This window comes from Pleurodeles waltl, chromosome 9 (assembly GCF_031143425.1).
Source record: "Pleurodeles waltl isolate 20211129_DDA chromosome 9, aPleWal1.hap1.20221129, whole genome shotgun sequence".
NCBI classification, from domain to species: Eukaryota; Metazoa; Chordata; class Amphibia; order Caudata; family Salamandridae; genus Pleurodeles; species Pleurodeles waltl.
The window spans coordinates 807,852,586-807,870,921 of record NC_090448.1 but is presented as its reverse complement, the minus strand read 5'-3'; the positions used below and the strand labels follow the sequence as shown (position 1 = coordinate 807,870,921).

General features: G+C 46.4%; 1 protein-coding gene across 7 annotated transcripts in view; it reads left to right on the top strand.

Annotated features, from left to right (window-relative positions):
* The window catches only part of DPF2 (double PHD fingers 2), a 225,313-nt gene that overhangs the window by 31,682 nt on the left and 175,295 nt on the right, over positions 1-18,336 (top strand). The window lies entirely within an intron of this gene.

The window sequence follows — 18,336 nt, the reverse complement described above, 5'->3', positions numbered from 1 at the left end:
CCTCCCCACTCACATTTTACCAACTTAAGCCTGACCTCCAGCACCAAATAAAGCCAGCCCCAGAAGTAAATAGCCTCTGAGAGTGCACCTCTAGAAATAATTGTCAAACTGAGAATTTGTTGTAATACAACATCTTAGTGAGAAAATAAGACCTTCAAGTGCCTTTACATGGGCTGTTCATTAGACTTGGACCAAAAGACAAGGAACACCATTAGGCTCATAAGTTGGAAGTGCTTCTTTATTGTGCACAACCCAGCCACATCCAAGCACTTACTGAAGTCAAAAGAATTGTTCTTCCTCCGATACCTTGAGGCTCTGTAAGCGGAACCAGATCACGTGATACTGGTCTCATGTTGATGGAACTTCAGCTGGCAAGAACGGGAAAGAGCAATACACCTTCACATCATCCCTTCACATAAAATTGGGAGGCATTAGCAAATGGCCAAAAGCTTGCAGTAGCAATAAGGAAACAACAATAAAGTAACATGAAACAAATAACAATGTGGTCCCTTTAGGGATAAACCAGAAAAACACATGTACCTTAGAAAACCAAACTGAAGAACCCGACCCATTACGACACATAGTCTTTGGATATATCAGTGTCTTAGAAACCTTGTGGTATGCATCCCAACTTCCGCATCTCTCTCCGGCACTTGATTACAAAACTGTGGTCTTTCCTGCATTTTATTTGTGCTGTCACACTGACACTCCGTGCTTAAGTTCCATTTTTCAGGAATCTTTTTATTGGTATTTCAGATGTTGTAACAATTATCTCATATCATTTAGACATTGTGATTGTAGCCACACAGTAAATATTTGCAACAACAAAGCATTACAAATCTACGCAAACAGAGTTTACAACCACCTGTGCATTTACTGTGCCTTTAATTTGTCAATTAAACGGGCTATCTAAGCTGATGTTCATCATTATACAGGTAGCCAGCTTTGCCCGGATTCTAGTAGAGTTCTTCTGTGCAGTGCGGAAAGCAAGTCTCTGGGTTTAGGCACAGTAAATTGGCTAGACAACCTTACTGCCATTTACTCCCCCTTGTCTTGCATTCGGGAGAACAGTTATTTACTATTGAAGATTCCGGAGTAACAACAAATAGAAACAATAACTTTCATAAACAGTGGAGTGCATTATTTACTGGTTTGTGATGGTGGTAGTGCAGTATCCCCTTATGCGTGGAAATGTTCTCAATATTGTTTGCATGCTTTAGTGTAGCGCTGAGCCGCGGGAGGATCCTTGTTGTGCAGCGAGCGCCATGCCTCATATTAAGCTGATTGGAATCGGAATGGAATGCACGGTAGGCATATCAGTAAGCTTCACCTACAGCTCCCTGTGTCTGATGTACTCTGGCTGTCCTGCGACTCCAATCTGACCCCACCGCTGTGAGATCTCCATCTGGAGATTGTAAGTGTGCCATCATGGCGTCCCAGCTGTCTGACAGTGGGTATTTACGCAGGCCAAGCATATCCTCTCTCCTCAGTGCCTCCCCCTCAGCTCCCGCCCATGTCACAAATGATCGCTTCCAGGCAAGCACATTTTGGAGCCTCTGCCGACCTCCAGCTATGAGTTATGAGTCTTTTTGCTGTTATAAATCCCAAATCTAGGAATCTTGTCGTAGCTCTATGATGAGGGCCCCTAGGGAATAGACCCAGCACACAACTCTCCCATATAAGTTGTATGACTCGGTCTGTGCATACTGTCAAACTGTTGACCACCGCTACCCAGTAACTATGTAGGGAGAGGCAGGACCACAGCATGTGTAAGAGATCTGCATTCGCACATTTACATCGAGGACAGGCTGCGTCAGAGTGACGGAAATATTTATTTATACGAGCTGGCGTGAGATATGCCCTTTGTATTATGTAAAATTGTATACGTCTAAATCTGGAATTGCGAGGTATGTTAGTGTGCCCAGCAATGACAGACGCCCATTGCTTGTCCGTGAAGGATGTGGCTGAGTCGCATTCCCAAGCTGTGCACAGTGCATCGTTCTCTCGTGCCGTGTGAGTTCTGAGAGCTTCCGTGAACCATCTGATCAGATGTCTGCCCTGTCCTGTTACCTATATATATTGTACGAGCAAATGGGACGGGGGAGCTGTCGTTAAGTCTCCCCACTCCTTTGATAATGAGCGTAGTAGTGTGGAATATAATAGAAACTGTCCGTCAGGGAGGCCCATGTCGGCAACCAGAGTGTCAAACGGAATCAATTCTCCCTCGCTATACAGGTCACCCAAAGTGTGCAGTTCTGAATTGTGCCAAGTCCTTAACTCCGTCCCAGTTACTGCTCCGGAGGCACGAGGCGTGCCCAAGAGCGCCAGGGCCGCGGCAAATGGAATGATCCCGCTCGTGAGTCGTAGGGACCTACGGAAGCAGCTGTAGGCCACTTTAAGAAGAAGCTCCTCCGGCAGCGCCGAACGCGTGAGTGGGTGGAACAGACTCGTAACTCTCAATAGAGACCAGGGCCCCGTAGTAGTTGCAGTGTCCAAGAAATGGAGCCCCGCTAACCATCTGGACACCCACTGAAGCTGTGACGCTAAGTAGTAGTGCTCCAGGTTAGGAGCTGAGAGCCCACCTTGTGCCAGTGGCAGATACAATTTCTTAAGCGCCACTCTACAGCGCCCTTTGTTCCAAATGAATTCTCTTAACTTAGGTTCCAGCTCCCTGAAGAAACTGACCAGCACATAATGTGGAAGGTTGGAAAAGTAATATAACAGTCGTGGCAGAACAATCATTTTCAAAAGGGCAATTCTGCCTGCTACTGATAGTGGCAGTGTTTGCCAGAAGACCATCTGGGATCTGATGGATGACACCGCCGTTTTAAGGTTCCCATCAAACAGGTCCTCTCTTTGATGATAAATTTGGATGCCTAGATATCTAAACGTGTGTGGTTGCCAGGGAACTACCACTCCAGAAAGACGCAGCCGCAGGTCTGGGAGTGTAGGGTCAAAGGGAAAAAGGCAGGATTTTGGTGTCTTGGCTAGTATTTTATAGTCTGTATTAAGCATTGCTAATGGACGATAGGAGCCAAGCTCCAGTGGATCCTTCCCTGGCTTAGGGAGCGACACCAACAGCGCCTCATTCTGCGAGACTGACAACGAGCCCTTCCGCACCGACTCTTCATATACTCTGAGAAGGTGGGGCGCAAGGACTTCGGCAAAGGTCTTATAAAGTCAGCAGGAAGACCATCCGGGCCAGGAGTTCTGCCCGCTGAGAGGTCATGAATGCTAGCCTGTATTTCAGAGAGCTCAAGGGGCTCCTCTAGTGTGGCGCATTGCTCCGCTGTCAGTCGGGGTAGTGTGATAGCCGAAAGGTATTCCGCACAGGCCTGTCTGCCCGGCTGCGCGACCGAGCGATAAAAGGTTCTATAGTGGTGCATGAACTCTGCGTGTATCTTTGAGGGAGTGTAAAGTACTGTGCCCGACACTGAGCGTATTTCTACAATTAGGCTACTCTCCCTCTCGCCCCTGGTCAGCCACGCCAGGAGTCTGTCTGACTTATCCACCGACGCATGGGTTCGAGCCGAGTAGGCAGCATAGTTTAGGCAGCGCAGTCTTTCCAATAGAGCGAGGTGTTCCTTCCTCACCGCCGTCAGGAGCACTACCTCCCTGGGTCCCCGTGCAGCCTCTCGCTCAGGGCGCAGCATGGTTCGCTCCACCCAAGCAAGTTCATTTTCGACAGAGCGTCGCTGATTCCACTGCGTTCCCATACAGTGGCCTCTAATGAAACCTTGAAGGCATCCCATTCCACCAAGCCGGAGGATGCCGTGCCTTTGTTGTGCTCAAAGTATTCGGGGATTGCCTCCTCTAATGAGGCTCTGAACAAAAGCTCGGGTCTGAGCTTCCAGGTGGGGATCGCTGGGAGAGAGGCATCCCATCCTAATCGTACTGTTTGTGGATTGTGATCTGAGTGTGTGCGGCCTAAGTAGTCAGTGCCTTGGATTGCAGTGTATAAATTGTGAGTGCACATTATTCTAGTCTCGGCACACATATAGCGAATGTGGGGCGGAATAATAAGAATAGATTCTGTTGGTGGGGTTACGGTGACGCCATATGTCCAGCAGGTGCCAATTTGTGGCCCAGGTGTTTAACGCTCGCGCTGCTGCCAGAGTAGGAGCAGTTGGTAGTGGTGTGAGCAGTGTAGATCCGGATCCAACACGCTGTTAAAGTCCCCTCCCAGGAGCCAGGGGTAGTCACTCCACCCTGACAACTGGTGAGACAAAGTGTGTAGAAAGGAGGCTGGTTCCAAATTCGGCGCATAAATGGAGCCCAGCAACAGTACCCGGCCTGCTAGTCGTCCCCGCACCAGCACATACTGCCCCGTTCGTCAATTATCTGGCTCTCTTCCACAAAAGGTATACCCGGTCTAATCCAAATCAGAACGCCCCTTGCGAAGGAGGAATATCCTGTTGCATAAACCTGACCTCTCCATCTACGCCGCAGACGGGGTACCTCGGGAAGCGCCAAGTGGGTCTCCTGCAGGAAAGCGATGTGCGGCAAGTGTCTTTTAAGGTAGGAGTGTATTGAGTACCTTCTCTTTGGTGTGTGTATGCCACTCACATTCCATGTAAGAATGGTGTAGGTGCTCATGGTGGGTTTAGGCAATGAGTGCGGCTAACTAACAACGCGGGCCACGCATGCAAGGTGTTGTATGAAGCAACAAGGTTCCAACAATCCATCAGGCTGCTAGAATATGATCTCCAAAAGAACAAGAACAAATACCATACCATCGGAGCAGAGGAGCAACAGGCACCTGCCCAAATCATATAACCAACTGGGTCAACCAAGCAACTGTATATAATGAATCTCCGCGGGCAGGAGAGTGGGGTGGGCCGTATGCCTAAAAGACAGGTGTGTGATGAAGCGCATTCCCGGTATGTCCGTGCGCGGGCCAGCGTATATTGCTGACCCTAAAGAGGGGAAAGGAGCAGGGGCGCAGGAGGAGAGGGGCGACAGAGGCACCCCGCCAAGTAGCCCCCCACTCACTGCACCGGCGCGCCCCCAACCTGCCAGACCAGCAATATAATACAGTTTAGTTCTCAAGGCATGGGTTGGTCATTAAGGAAACTGGGGCGTGATGGAGTGCCAAGGAGTGCCAAGGGGTCAGGTTAAGTGCAGAGACAGACTAGAACAACTCGTCCGCTGTATGCGGGGTCACCCCAAGGCGCGCCGGGGAGTCCGCCTCAGAGAGCCGGTCCGGGTTGACAGGTTCCTCATTATTGGGTTGTGAGGCTTCTGTTCCCATCTCCGAAGCCGTCGAAGGAGAGTTAATGACCGCCGCCGACTGTAGTGCCTCTTGCCGCTCCTGGATGATCTCCTCTAGATCAGGAACATGTTTCACCCTCTCCGGGGTGACATCACGTGTCCTGCGGGTGCGTTGCGCACAAATGCGCCTGCTCCTTGGCGCTGTCGGATTCTTTTCCGGTTCTCTACCACTGATTCTGCTTGTGGACTCCAGCCATTCCCATGCCGCTTCTGGAGTGGCAAAGAAATGTGATTTGCTGTCCGCTATTATACGAAGCTTGGCCCGGAATTAGGAGAGAGTATTCAAGATTGAGAGTCTGGAGCTTGCGTTTTAATGGCAGATAAGAGGCACAATCTTTTTGCACCGCCAGTGTGTAATGAGGAAACAACATGACCTGGGCGTTCTCCACTCGAAGCGGCGAAGACGATCTGACCGACCTCAGGATGTTGTCTCTGTCTGCATAGTGGAGCAGGCGAAGTATGAAGGGACGAGGGCCGTTTCCCGGTGGATGCGCTCTGGTAGGGTTCCTATGTGCACGTTCCACTGAGAAGAAGGGAGACAGTGTTCCCTCCGGTACCAACCCCCGGAGCTAGGTCTCCGAGTATGCAACAGCATCATGGCCCTCCGCGCCCTCCGGTAGCCCAACAACACGAATGTGGTTCCTTCGGGTGCGGCCCTCAGCATCCTCAACACGTCATTCAAGCTCGTTCATGCGGGTCAGTACATCTCCCATTGTATTCTCCAGCTGAGCTGTTGTGGGCGTCAGCTCATCCAGTCGTGTCTCAAGAGTTCCTGTCCTGTCTGCCAATTTGCAGTGATCCGCATGTAGCAGGGCAAGGTCACTGGCCACCTTGTCTATCTTGCCTTCCAGGGACGTTCTGGCCCGTTCCACAGAGGCGCCTATTCGCTCCACCGCCGCCAATACAGTGTCCAGCTTTTGGCTGTCTTGGGGCAGAGGCTCCTGTGTGGTCTTTGCACCAGCTCCGGCACCAGAGCGGAGGCGACCAACCCCCGCCGCTCTCAACTCGCCAATCTGTCTTTTAGGGCGAATAGGATGGGGCGCGCAGAAAATATTATTCGGCAACTCTCACACAGGTGACTAAACACAGGCCAGACAGCAGAGTCCGCCCGCACCTCACAGTGTGACAGGAGCCCTCCACTGGCTCCACGGGCAACAGAGCTTCATCAAGTGACGAGGCATCCAACAATGAGGTCCCTCGGAGCCCCTCAAAAGGCAGTCTCCTGTGCCTTCATGACACTGGGCAGCCAGTCCAGGCCCGCTTGCATGCTCCACTAAGCCACAACGGAGCAGCAGAACGAATAGCCTAGGCCCCGGCGGCTCCTCGATTCCTCAGGAACCTGGTCCTCAGTGCTGCCCAGGGGGCCCCACCATCCAGGCCACAACTCTTTTCAGGGCACCAGCAGCACTCCAAATCAGTCTCACCTCGCCTCCGCGCTCACTTCCGCCTCAGGCCGAGGCTCCGCGGGGGCCGTCAACGCAGTTCCTCCACTGCGATCTCCACCTCAGCTTCAAAGGGCCGCGCGCTGCCTCCGTGCTCCAGGCCAGCGCCGCTCCGACACTCCAGCGCAGGCCTCAGCGCCCAGCCACGCGCTCCCCGCTGCCGCATGACACAGGTCTGCAGGGCCGCGGACGGAGGCTCCGACGCACTTGGGAACCCAGCGCAGCAGGACAGTCATCGTACCGCTGTCGATGGCCCCGCGTGCTGCGCCCAATGCAGGATAATCTAGGATTCGAGCGCGGAGCTCTAGCTGCTTGTGTCCGCCATCTTAGATGGCTGGCCACGCCCCCCTCCGTGCTTAAGTTCCATATCATCCTATCTGTTTGTATTGTATTGTATTTCTAAATTATGTTATCATCTTTCACCAATTTGCGGAATCTCCAAATCCCCACTGGCAACTTGAGTTTGACCCAATTGCCATCTTGGCTCACTCTCACTGGTGACTTTCCTTACTTCAAAGTTTTCCTTCTGCATCCTCTGCTGAACATTCTTGAGCTCCTTTAATACATCTCCACAAGACATCTTCACACTTCCCTGCCTCCAATCGGCCTAGCCTCGAACCAACCTACAGATTGAATTCTGACCTCTGAAAAATTCAAAAGTGTTTTTTGCCGTTCTTTGATAGGGAGCTGGCCCATAAGCCACAATTCTTCTGAGACGCTCTTTCCAATCCAACCCAGAAACCTTCACAAACTGGACAATTTTCTTGAGAGTCCAATTTAACCTGTCTATTGTTCCATTACTCTCAGAATTATATATTTTGCAGAATGCTACAGCAGCAAGGGACAGCTTGATTTCCTGTATGAAGAACATGCATTAAAAACTCGCACCTGTCTCACCGACTTTCTCATCCATACATCTCCATGCACTGACTTATACACACGCTCATACGATAATGGATGTGGTTGGTGCAAAAACATAACACACAGTCATAGATTCAGTCACATATGCAGACACACTTTCATAATCCCTCGGATACTTACCCACTCCCACGATACCGCTCAACCCACTCATGTGCTTAACCACATACTTTGACTGACTGACTTACGCACACCCAGGCACACACAGTTGCTTTCATAACTGTGGTGGTTGGGGCTATAAAATGCAATTAATTACATTAACGCACAAATATACTTGTTTAATCACATGAGTACTGTTAAACTCACTTTGAGTGCAGTCTCACAAACTCATCTACTTACCTATGTATCTTCACTCACTGACATACACGCAAACACACTTGTTGACAATGTTGATTGTGTATGTACTAATGTGAATAACCCAACATTTGCTTACGGATGCCTTCAGACACGCACACAAACACACATGCATAACACTTGGATTGAGTATTTGGGGATGTTGTTTACTTTTACTTTAAAAAAAAAAAAATGCTTTACAAACAAGCACTGGCAAGTCAGTAGATTAGCACTTGCATTATAAAAGTGCCACCTATTGGTTTTGCTAATGCTTGCTAAATTTGTGCTGTTAGAAAATCTTGGAAACAATGTAAAAAAGCATATCAATGTAGGAAATACAAAACAAGAGAAAAGGAAGGGGTTTGACTTTAAAAGAAAAAGCCACATCGAGTAGATTGGACTGAAATAGGAATATTTGAACCGGGAAATGAAAAGAAGGCCTGGTTTGTTTCAGTTTGTGATGGAAAGTGACTGATTGTCTGCGCAACTAGATAGACTCCCAGCAATAGTGTTATAGCAGTAAAATACTTAGTTCTAAAACAGTATTATCAGATTACTGCTGGATGTAAGTGCCACCCAGTCAGTAGATCTACTACCAATGTCTACTGGTAGTTGTTTAATATTTTTAGACCGAAGACCTAACCGTAGGGAATATTGTGTAACACCATGACTGGAGGGAAGGGAATCCTAAATGTAGAAAGTTGAAAACACAGTGGTGCAGGACATGTTTGGATAGGACAAGTTGGTTCTGAAAGATGCCCTAAATCAGTATAAGAGAGAGATTAGGAAATCGAAAGAAATTTATAATGCCACAGCTATTATGAAAGCTGCTAATAAGAGTAAGAAAATGTTTGAGATAGTAAGAGATTTGGCAAACCCAAAGTGTGTAAAAGTAGGGTGACTCCATCACATGAGTTATGTGGTAAGGTGTCTGATAATTTCCATAATAAGATTGAAGTTATCGTGAAAGCTGACATAAAGGATATCCTCCAGTTGGAGGATATATAGGTTATTGTGAACTCCCTCATGATTTCTGTGAGTATGGATTTTGGTCAGCCCGATTAAAATGGACATTATAGAGCCGATAAGTAGCGAGGTGTTCAAGGTACTAGCTATGTCTGTATCCTCTGATAACTTACTAGACCTGATTTCCATCTAAGGTCTGGAAAGACAGGGCAGATGACTTATACGTGGGCCTATTAAGGGTGTGTAATCAGTCCCTAAGGACAGGCAAGGTCCCTTCCGGCTGGAAGAATACACTTGCTAAACCACTATTGAAAAAGCCATTGGCTGACATCAGTGATCTTAGTAATTACCTGCCCATCTCACAACTTCCATATCCAGTAAAGATTGTTGAGAAATATGTTAGAAGGAACTTGGAAAAGTTTTTGGAAGATAACATTCTGGAGAGTTAACAGACAGGCTTTAGAACTGCACATGGGACTGAAATGGCGCTAATACATGCAATGGACAAATTAAGGATGATTGTTGACAGTAGTGTGATGGCAGTATTAATATGATAGACCTATCTCTGCCTTCGATGCGGTCAACCACCTAATTCTACTGGACAGATTGAAATAAATTGGGGTGGGAGGCTTATTTTGTGACAGGGTTGATTCATAATTAAGTGACCGATACCAGGCTATTTCACTACCCCCCCTTTCAATAAAATGTTAAAAAGATACGCGTTGGGTTCCCACAAGGATCGATGCTGAGTCCCATCCTCGTTAATTTGTATTTGAGGCCACTAATGAAATTGATCAGATTTTATGGGATTATCTTTGTTAATTATGCCAACGATATGCAAATCATCTTGTTGCTGGATAATGACGGCTCATCCCATTTAGACAGATTGCATACCTGCTTGTTTGATATGGCAAGATGGCTTAAACAGAAAAAATTAAAATTCAGTGGAGGTAAGACAGAGTTTTTATATTGAGGACTGGAGAAAATGTCAGTCTCTTCCAGCTAACCTTTGGCCCTGGAACGTCTCAGAAACCATAGGGAGTCCTAATAGATGGAAATCTTGCAATTGAAACATATGTAAATTAAACAGTGACAACTTGTTACGGGTTGCTGAGGAACTTAAAATTGTTGGCTTGCTACCCCAACCAGCAAGGAAATTGGTGATAGTGAGCGCAGTGCTTAGTAGATTAGATCATCCTAATGCATTGCTGCTGGGTATTCCCTTCTACCTACTGAAAAGATTGGAAAGGATACAAAAAATGGCAGCAGAACTAGCATTAAATAAATCCAGGTATGAGTCAGCCTCAGGTGCCTTACGAGAGCTTTATTGGCAACTGGTGAAGAAAATAATCATATTTAAAGCGATGTGTATTGTCTTCAAAGTGAAGAAGGGAACTGGTCCTTCACGTATCCAAAGGAAAGTAAAGCATCATAGATTGCAGAGACAACTGCGATCTGCATCAGAAAATTCTATTTTTGTACCCAGATTTAAAAAGGCTATGTATGTGGCAGATCTTTTCCAGTGAGAGCTGCACAGTGGTGGAAAAAATTACCATTCCTCATCAAGAAGGAGGAAAACCTGTACAGTTATAGGAGGAAGCTGAAAACTTGGCTCTTCCCTAAGAAGTAGAAGAGTCAAGGCTATAATTGATAAGTTAGAGCAGTGCCTAATTTCTTGGTGTTGCTACTGCAAATGCCTAATTTTCTGGTGTTTCTACTGGTGTGCTCCTAACATCAAGATACCTGTCAGGTGAACGTTACGCTTTATAAATGTGGGTTAATGATGATGATAATAATAATGTAGGTCAGCTATAATAAGCACCCAGGATGCTAGAAGTGAAAGACAAAGTATCATCTGAGGCTGAGCTGTTTTCAGACATGATTTTAGTGTGTATGCGTTAGGGAATTGCTACACAAATTGCATAGACCGAAGTCCCATTCAGGGTGCTACAGTGATTCAAGCTTACTCTGATACACCAGCCATCTACGCTAGATTCTCAGATGCCATAGTTAAACCTTTGCAACTCAACTTGATAGCAGGTGGCTCAAAATCAAGCAGAATTTACCCAAAATCACATTCTGCAACCTTACCCCCTTACACACACACACACGCTCACGCTCTCTCTCACTATTAGACCAATGTGATGCATGTCTCTGGGGCTTCTGCTAACAGTACAATAGACGTGCAAATAAAACCAATTTTAAGGCACCTCTATAGCTTCTGAACGTAGAACGCCATCCACGCAAAAGTGGCATCCCATAAACTGTGCACTTCGAAATATAAAACAATTTTGCCTACAGAACCATTTTCATATCATCACTATGTAATGTTACATCACAGCGACACGTCGTCTGTCTCCGTCTTCTACCAATAAAACATTAGAACTGAAACTGACTACTTGCTTTTGAGGGCATCATTATATTCACTAGCAGGGACGGGTGGACAGGAAGGACAACGCGTAGAGCACAAGGGCGGTTTCAAGGGACCCCTTACAGAGGCAATGCCAGTTAAAGCATTGTGGGGCCCAGAGCTGCCCTCGCAGTGTTTTCTGTACGTTTTTGTGCCTGTATCTTGTTTTTAACAGTGTATTTAGTTTGTCTAAATAAATTGTAAGTTGCATTTTTGCTGTATTTATATGCAGGCTTGTGGGATCATACTCATACAAACATCACGCTTTCAGTCACTAATCAGCAGGGCACACCCTTGAAGCAGCTCCGATCGGAGCACAGCAGCTGGTCTTTTCCGACTATGGCAGAGGCAGCGAGGAAATTAAAGCTCCATTCCAAGCCAAACGTGGGAGCTAAGATAAACAAGGGTGACTGAAAGAGCCTCCCTTTGCTGTTGGTTTTATGTTTGCAGAGGGAGCTGGTGGGGTGGGGGTACTGAACACACACCTGCGGTGTAATACCAGCAGGCAAATACAAAAAAAGAAAGTCTCCTACAGAAGACATAAACAGAACATAACGTAATTATACAGTAGTTGGTGCTGCTCCCAAAGTGAAAAAGGCAGGACAAAAGAGGCAGAACTGACCACTAGCCAGCAAGGATTTCTAAAGGACACTGGAAGCAACAAATGAAATCGCTGGAACCCACAGTATAAGTATTCTTAAAAGTATACAACACGTTGAACACTTGCAACCTAAAAATTGTGTTTTGAAGCATGGAATTGTAAAGCTTAAAAAACTAAAAGGCTTTCTCCAGCCCTTGACTGACTCTTGATGTATGTATACTGAATATCAAAAATCACCAGAATTAATTTTACAATATATTTATTGGATTAGAAGGCATTCATTGCCAAAACAAAGCTCTTCATCACCATGGCAGGCAAGGAGGGTTTTTGTGGTAATTGAAATTTATCGACGTACCGAATGCATATTTTATGACGATCTCATGGTGAGAATTTTTTTTTTTATATATATATTTTTTTTAGGGCATGCCTATGGGTAGCTCTTAGCTTTCTGTTTTTGAAGATCTTTTATGATGATAACTAAGATCACATTGAGCTTTGGGCTAGCCCTTTTCTTGCTAATGACTGACTTTCTTGCAAGTCTCATTTCCTTGCTTATTATTTAATGGCTATCCTTCCTTTTCTTGTGTCTCTCTCCCTTTGGAGCATATTTTCTTTACCATCCTTTTAATTGAATGATTTATACCTTCCATTTGTCACATTCAAGGAATCCATTTTTAGGTCGAAGCCTACCAGACAGTGCAGCTGTCTTGTTTGCTAGCGGCACCTTGGGTACATTAGGAAAGCCTCCCTGAAAATACATTCTGCCTGTTGTTTACATTTGGCTTTGTGGTTTGTAACTTGCATTTGCTTGCTTTCTATTTGCTGGCTCTATTTATTTTAGGCTGTCTAACTTGAGTTTGTCCTTTCCCTTGCCCAAATCCTATTTAGTGTATCTTTCCACCAGTGTTTGATTTCTGTAAACAGACCTCAAAATCTTGTTCTTATCATGTCACATTTGCTGTGCATTCAAAGACAGAGGTCAAATGTTAGGCTCCGTCTTCCAGGGAGCTTAGTGTTTACTTTTTTTCTCTGATGTTAGACTGAGAGGATTTAAGGTGCAATCATGCTGGCTCCAAGGGTGTGCTTGAGGATCCGCAGGGGTGTGGAATTCTTATAGCTTGATGCCCAGGACATATTATTGGGGTCATGACCAGCAAGTTTTCATGTCTATTTTGTTCTAGGGATAAGTAGGCCGAACCCCCTGCAGCACAAACCCCTTGGCTGCAAGTTTACAGTATCACATTATAGATCAGGGAAGGGCACTGTTTGCAATTTAGGTAGTATTTGTGTCCATATGTTAATGTTCTTCGAACTTGTATTAATGGTTCATTAACGCAAAGCTTTTATTATTAGGGTGAGCGCTCTAAACAAATGTTGTAAGCTCAGACTGCACTACTGATAGAGGTTCCAGCATAAAAATATGTACACATGTTTGCAAAGTTTCCCACTGTGAGTCTACGTATAATGCTCCCAGAATGCTCTCTGAGGAGATGCAGATATTTGCAGACGCTTTAAAGCAAGATTGATGGTTCTTTGCTTTCATCATAAAATGTTCACAAAAAAATGCAACCTTGAAAAAAAGTGTTTTCCTAAACAAGCTCCTGTGAAATTTTGGATACCATTTCTGGTAAAATGTCATGATGCATGTTAGTATTCCCAAAAAGTATTCATAATGTAAAAAAAACTTATTCAACAAGATTATGTGAAACATGAAAATAATCAAGCATTGGCAAAGCCAGTAGGTCTGAAATTGGTGGTCAACTTTTTGGTTGTGTCAATGTGATGATTCTTGTTTTGACATGGTTTTTGGAAAACTTTATTGTTGTAGAAGCTATTGAGTCCTCGTCATTTATAACAAACATAGGCAAAAGCAAAAATATTTTTGGTCTCAGAAAGCACACATTGCTGATGTAGTTCCTCGCACTGAACAAAATTACTTTTTGTGCTGATATGCTCATTATCACTCACAGTGAAGCCAGCCAACAGATAGAGGGACAAAATATAATAAAAACAAACGGTCTTAGTTAACACCGGACCTAATTAGGGACCCAATTCTTAGAGAAAGTCACAAAAGTACCCCCATGGTATATGTCTGTGCATTAGTGCAGATTAATGGCTTTCATAAATACACAAGTAGGCCAGGAAATCATACTCCTAGAAAGTATTTGTGAACTGCATTTTAGTATTAGCAAATATGCATGCGCAAGAGCGAAGCAACTTTTGAATTAGATTGAACTTGCGTGGCCTAGCCTGGCTTGATAAATCCAGGGTAACGTACCGCAACGCAAGTTGCTGCATTGCATTGTTCTGCCCTGGAAAGGTGTTGCATGGGTGGAGCGTGGGTGTTCCACGCATCCACCCATGGATTTTGGCCCATTCCCAAATTTTCCATTACTGGTAGACCTGGGAATGCCTCAAAATCCAAATATCTTTATCTCTCCTAGCTCATTTCTTTGTGTTTGTGCTGCATTCTGCAGCACTCATAGAAAGAGGACTATGCCTTTCAGGATTTATTTATTTATTTGGCAGGAAGGTACCCCTTCCTGTAGAAAAACAATGTCGCTTACAACGCAGGCAACCTTGCAGCATGGTGCAAAGTTGTCTGCATTGACGGCTGGCAGCAAGCGTGCGCCCGCGCGACAAAAGACAGGAGTGCACCATACAATTTAAATAGGGTGCATTCCTGCTCTTTCTCTATCATGCAGCGCAGCAAGGTGACGTGCTACGCTGCATGATTTCTTAATAAATATACCCCTTAGGAAATTGCTAGTATTCAAACTCTACTGTATTCTGGGTTCTGGCATCATCAGAGAGGCTGTGATCACAAGGCTTTTATAATGAGATTGCTGCCATAACTTGTCGCTGCACTATGTGGCACAAAAGGTACAAGTGGATTTTTTTACAGAACGACCAGATTTGTAAAAAAACTTGTCCCACAGATAAGTAGATATTTTTTTAATTTCCACACCCCGGAACCATGTACAGTGTTACTTTTTTTTACTCATAAAATGTAAATGTCTGAGAATGAACTGTGTAGATATTTCAAAATTAGAAAAGCCCAAAGCACATAAGTGACCATTATGACCTTGGCGGTCCTGCCTCACCACGCCTGCGGTCAGACCGCCAACAGCGTGGCGGTGCAGGACCGCCAAATTATGCATTGCAGCCAGTTCACCACGTGTACCAGCAGGAGGGTGGGACCGCCTGGCCAAAGGCTGACCACCTTCGACCTGGCAGTCCTCCTAAGATCGCCCGCGGTATTTTGAGTATCCTTACTGACAGGGATTCGTGGTGGCAGCCCTGCCATGAAATCCTTGGCAGTAAGGATACTGGCGACAGGAATACTCATTCCTGTCACCACAACAGGCCTCCCCAATTCCCCCCTCCATGTAGGAGCCCCCCCAACCCCATCAGAAGCCCCCCCGATCCCATTCTGACCCCACCCCATCCACACACGCACACACTACCCACACTTACATACATACACGCACACATCCACGCTCACTCATTCACACACACATGACCACAACACCCCCCTCCGCATACAGGCATTCACAAAAGCAAACAGACACTGGCACACAAACACACACAACACCCCCTATCCCACTCCATTCACCTCCCCAATTCTCACACACAACACCCCCATCCTCTGTCAGACGATCCCCTTACCTGGTGGTCGCAGTGGTCGTCCAGGAGGGAACGGGGTCCCTGGAGCTTGCTCGGGCGCCAGTGCCCTGCCAACACAACACCACAACACCGTTTACAATGTTGTAATACAGCGGGCGGTGTTGTGGTGACGTGGCGGTGGCGCTGGGCCAAATAGTGGCAGAGAGCAGTCAGCAGCCATAATATGGCGGTCTGAAGACCGCCAACACTGGTGGTCATATGGCGGGCGTGACTTGGGCTGTCTACGAAATAGACCACTGAAGTCCTAATGAGGGCCATAGTTTGGTTACTCTGAAGTGTAGTGGAACCAACTATTTTAAAACTATCAAAACAAATCAGTACAAAGGATGACATTTCCACACATCGTTTGTGTGCTGTATACTTTTAGCAATGAAACTGTGTAACTGTGCAAATAATATGGTGATTTCAATTGAAGGTGTATTGTCTGTAAATTATGTGTGCTTCCACCCCGTGCATATTCCATGCTCTGCCACTTTGCTCAACTGTGCACCACTCCACACTGCGCCACTCCGCATTGCGTCACTGCACTCTACTCTGCACCACTCCACACCAATTCATGCTACGCTTCTGTACTCTGCACCGCTCTACTCTGTGCGAAAGCAGACTCCCCATCACTTCTCAACTATGCTCCGCTGCACTCTTTGTCATTGCACTCTTTGTCACTGCACTCTACGTTGAAATGATGTAATCTGCGCCACTCCACACCACTGCACTCAGTGTCACTGCACTCTACTGTGCATCACTACACTCTATGCCAATGCACTCTACAGCACTTTGCTCTAAACAGAGCACTCTACGGTGCTTCACTGTACACCAGCTACTCTGCAGCACTGCGCTTTGTGCCACTATACTCTACTACTCTGTTCGCCACTATACTCTATTCTGCAAAACTTTACACCCCTGCCCTGTATGCCACTGCACTCCATGCTAATCCACTCTACGCCATTCTAGTCTGCACCACTGTATGCCACTGCACTCTATGCCACCCTTTTATTCACCACTGCACTCTATGCAGTCTACTTTGCAACACTGCACTCTGCCACTCTACGCCAGTGCACTCTACTCTGCACCACTCTACACTAAGGCACTGTGCAACACTACATTCTGTGCTACTACACTCTACCCTACTACACTCTATGCCATTTAACTCTGCCACTCTACTCTCCATCCACTCCACACTATGCCAGTATGTCACCGCAATCTTCTTTGCACCACTCCATTCTCCCTCTCTACTCTACACCGTGCAAATGCACTCTACCTCACATTGCTCTACTATGTGCCACTGCACTCTACTCTGAAACAACTATGGCACTCCACTCTACACCACTGCACTTGGCGCCACTGAACTCTACTCCGCACCACTTCCCTCAAATCTGCAACATTGCATTCTCCACCAGTGAACTTTACTCCACTCTTATCTGTGCTACTGCACTCTACTCTGTACCACTATGTGCCACTCTACTGCACTCTACACCAGTTAACTGTACGCTGCTACACTTGACACCACTTTACCCTGCAACACTGCACTCTGTTTCTGCGCTCAATGCCACTCCTACCACTCTGGTGCTATTCCATTCTATGCCACTCTACTGTACGCCTCTGCAATCTACCCTGCACCACCCCATGCCACTCTATTCCACACCTCTGCACTCCATACAATACACTCTACACCACTGTACTCAAAACCAATCCACTCTGTGCCACTGCACTCTACACCACTTTACTCAAAACCCATGCACTACACACCTCTCTGCTCTACATCATTTCACTCTGTCACTTTATTCTGCCCCACTCCACTCTACTGTACTCTACACCAGTGCACTCTGCCACACTTCAGTGTACACCACTCCCCTCTACAAAAAGCTACTCTACAATACAGCACTCTCCGTCACTCTACTCTGTGCCACTGCACCACTGTACTCTATGCCAGTTCACTCTATGCTTCTACACCACTGCACTCTATGCCAGGGGCAGTTCCTCTATTGGAGCAGGGGAGCGTCGCTTCCCTTCTGATAGCGCAGCTCGCATGAAAACTAAAATGGTAATGAAGCGATTTCATTACCATTTTATTTTTCAGTTCAATGAGCTGAGTGTCAGGCAGCACTAGGCAAGGTCATTGCTGCTGATTGGAGCAGGGAGCAGTGGTAGTTGCTGCTTCGGTTTAAAATGTGCATGTCTCTTTGGCCAGCTGTCTTGTGATGGCCAGCCCAACATGCACATTTTAAAGCTCTCCAATTGGGCTGTCTTAGACAGCTGGGTGGAGAGCAGGCAGTGCCTCAGGGAGCGTTGCGTCAGACCACTCCATCCGATTCTGGTGCTGCTCTGATGCTGAGTAATATTAGCAGCAACATTAGGATTGGAGCCTCGTCCCCTCTACTATTCTGTTTGTGCATTTGCTGGAAGCATGTGGTTGGCGTTGGACACGTTCTCAGGTCTGAAATGCCAGTCAGAGAACGTGAAGGGAACGGGAGCTGGCCAGAGAGCAGAGCACCGGAAGATACTATGTGTTGAAGGAGTATTTCAAAGAAAAACACAGGTTTGAGTCACACATTATTTATGATACAGTGGCAGAGGCAGCATCATCATTGGTGCAAATTAGCTTCTGCTTGTGGTTTGTTCGTCAAATTGAAACCACAGTTGTTAATGTTTTCAGGTTTTTACTTTCACATATGGATGTCGCTCATATCAGCTCCCTTACTTAAGGCTAC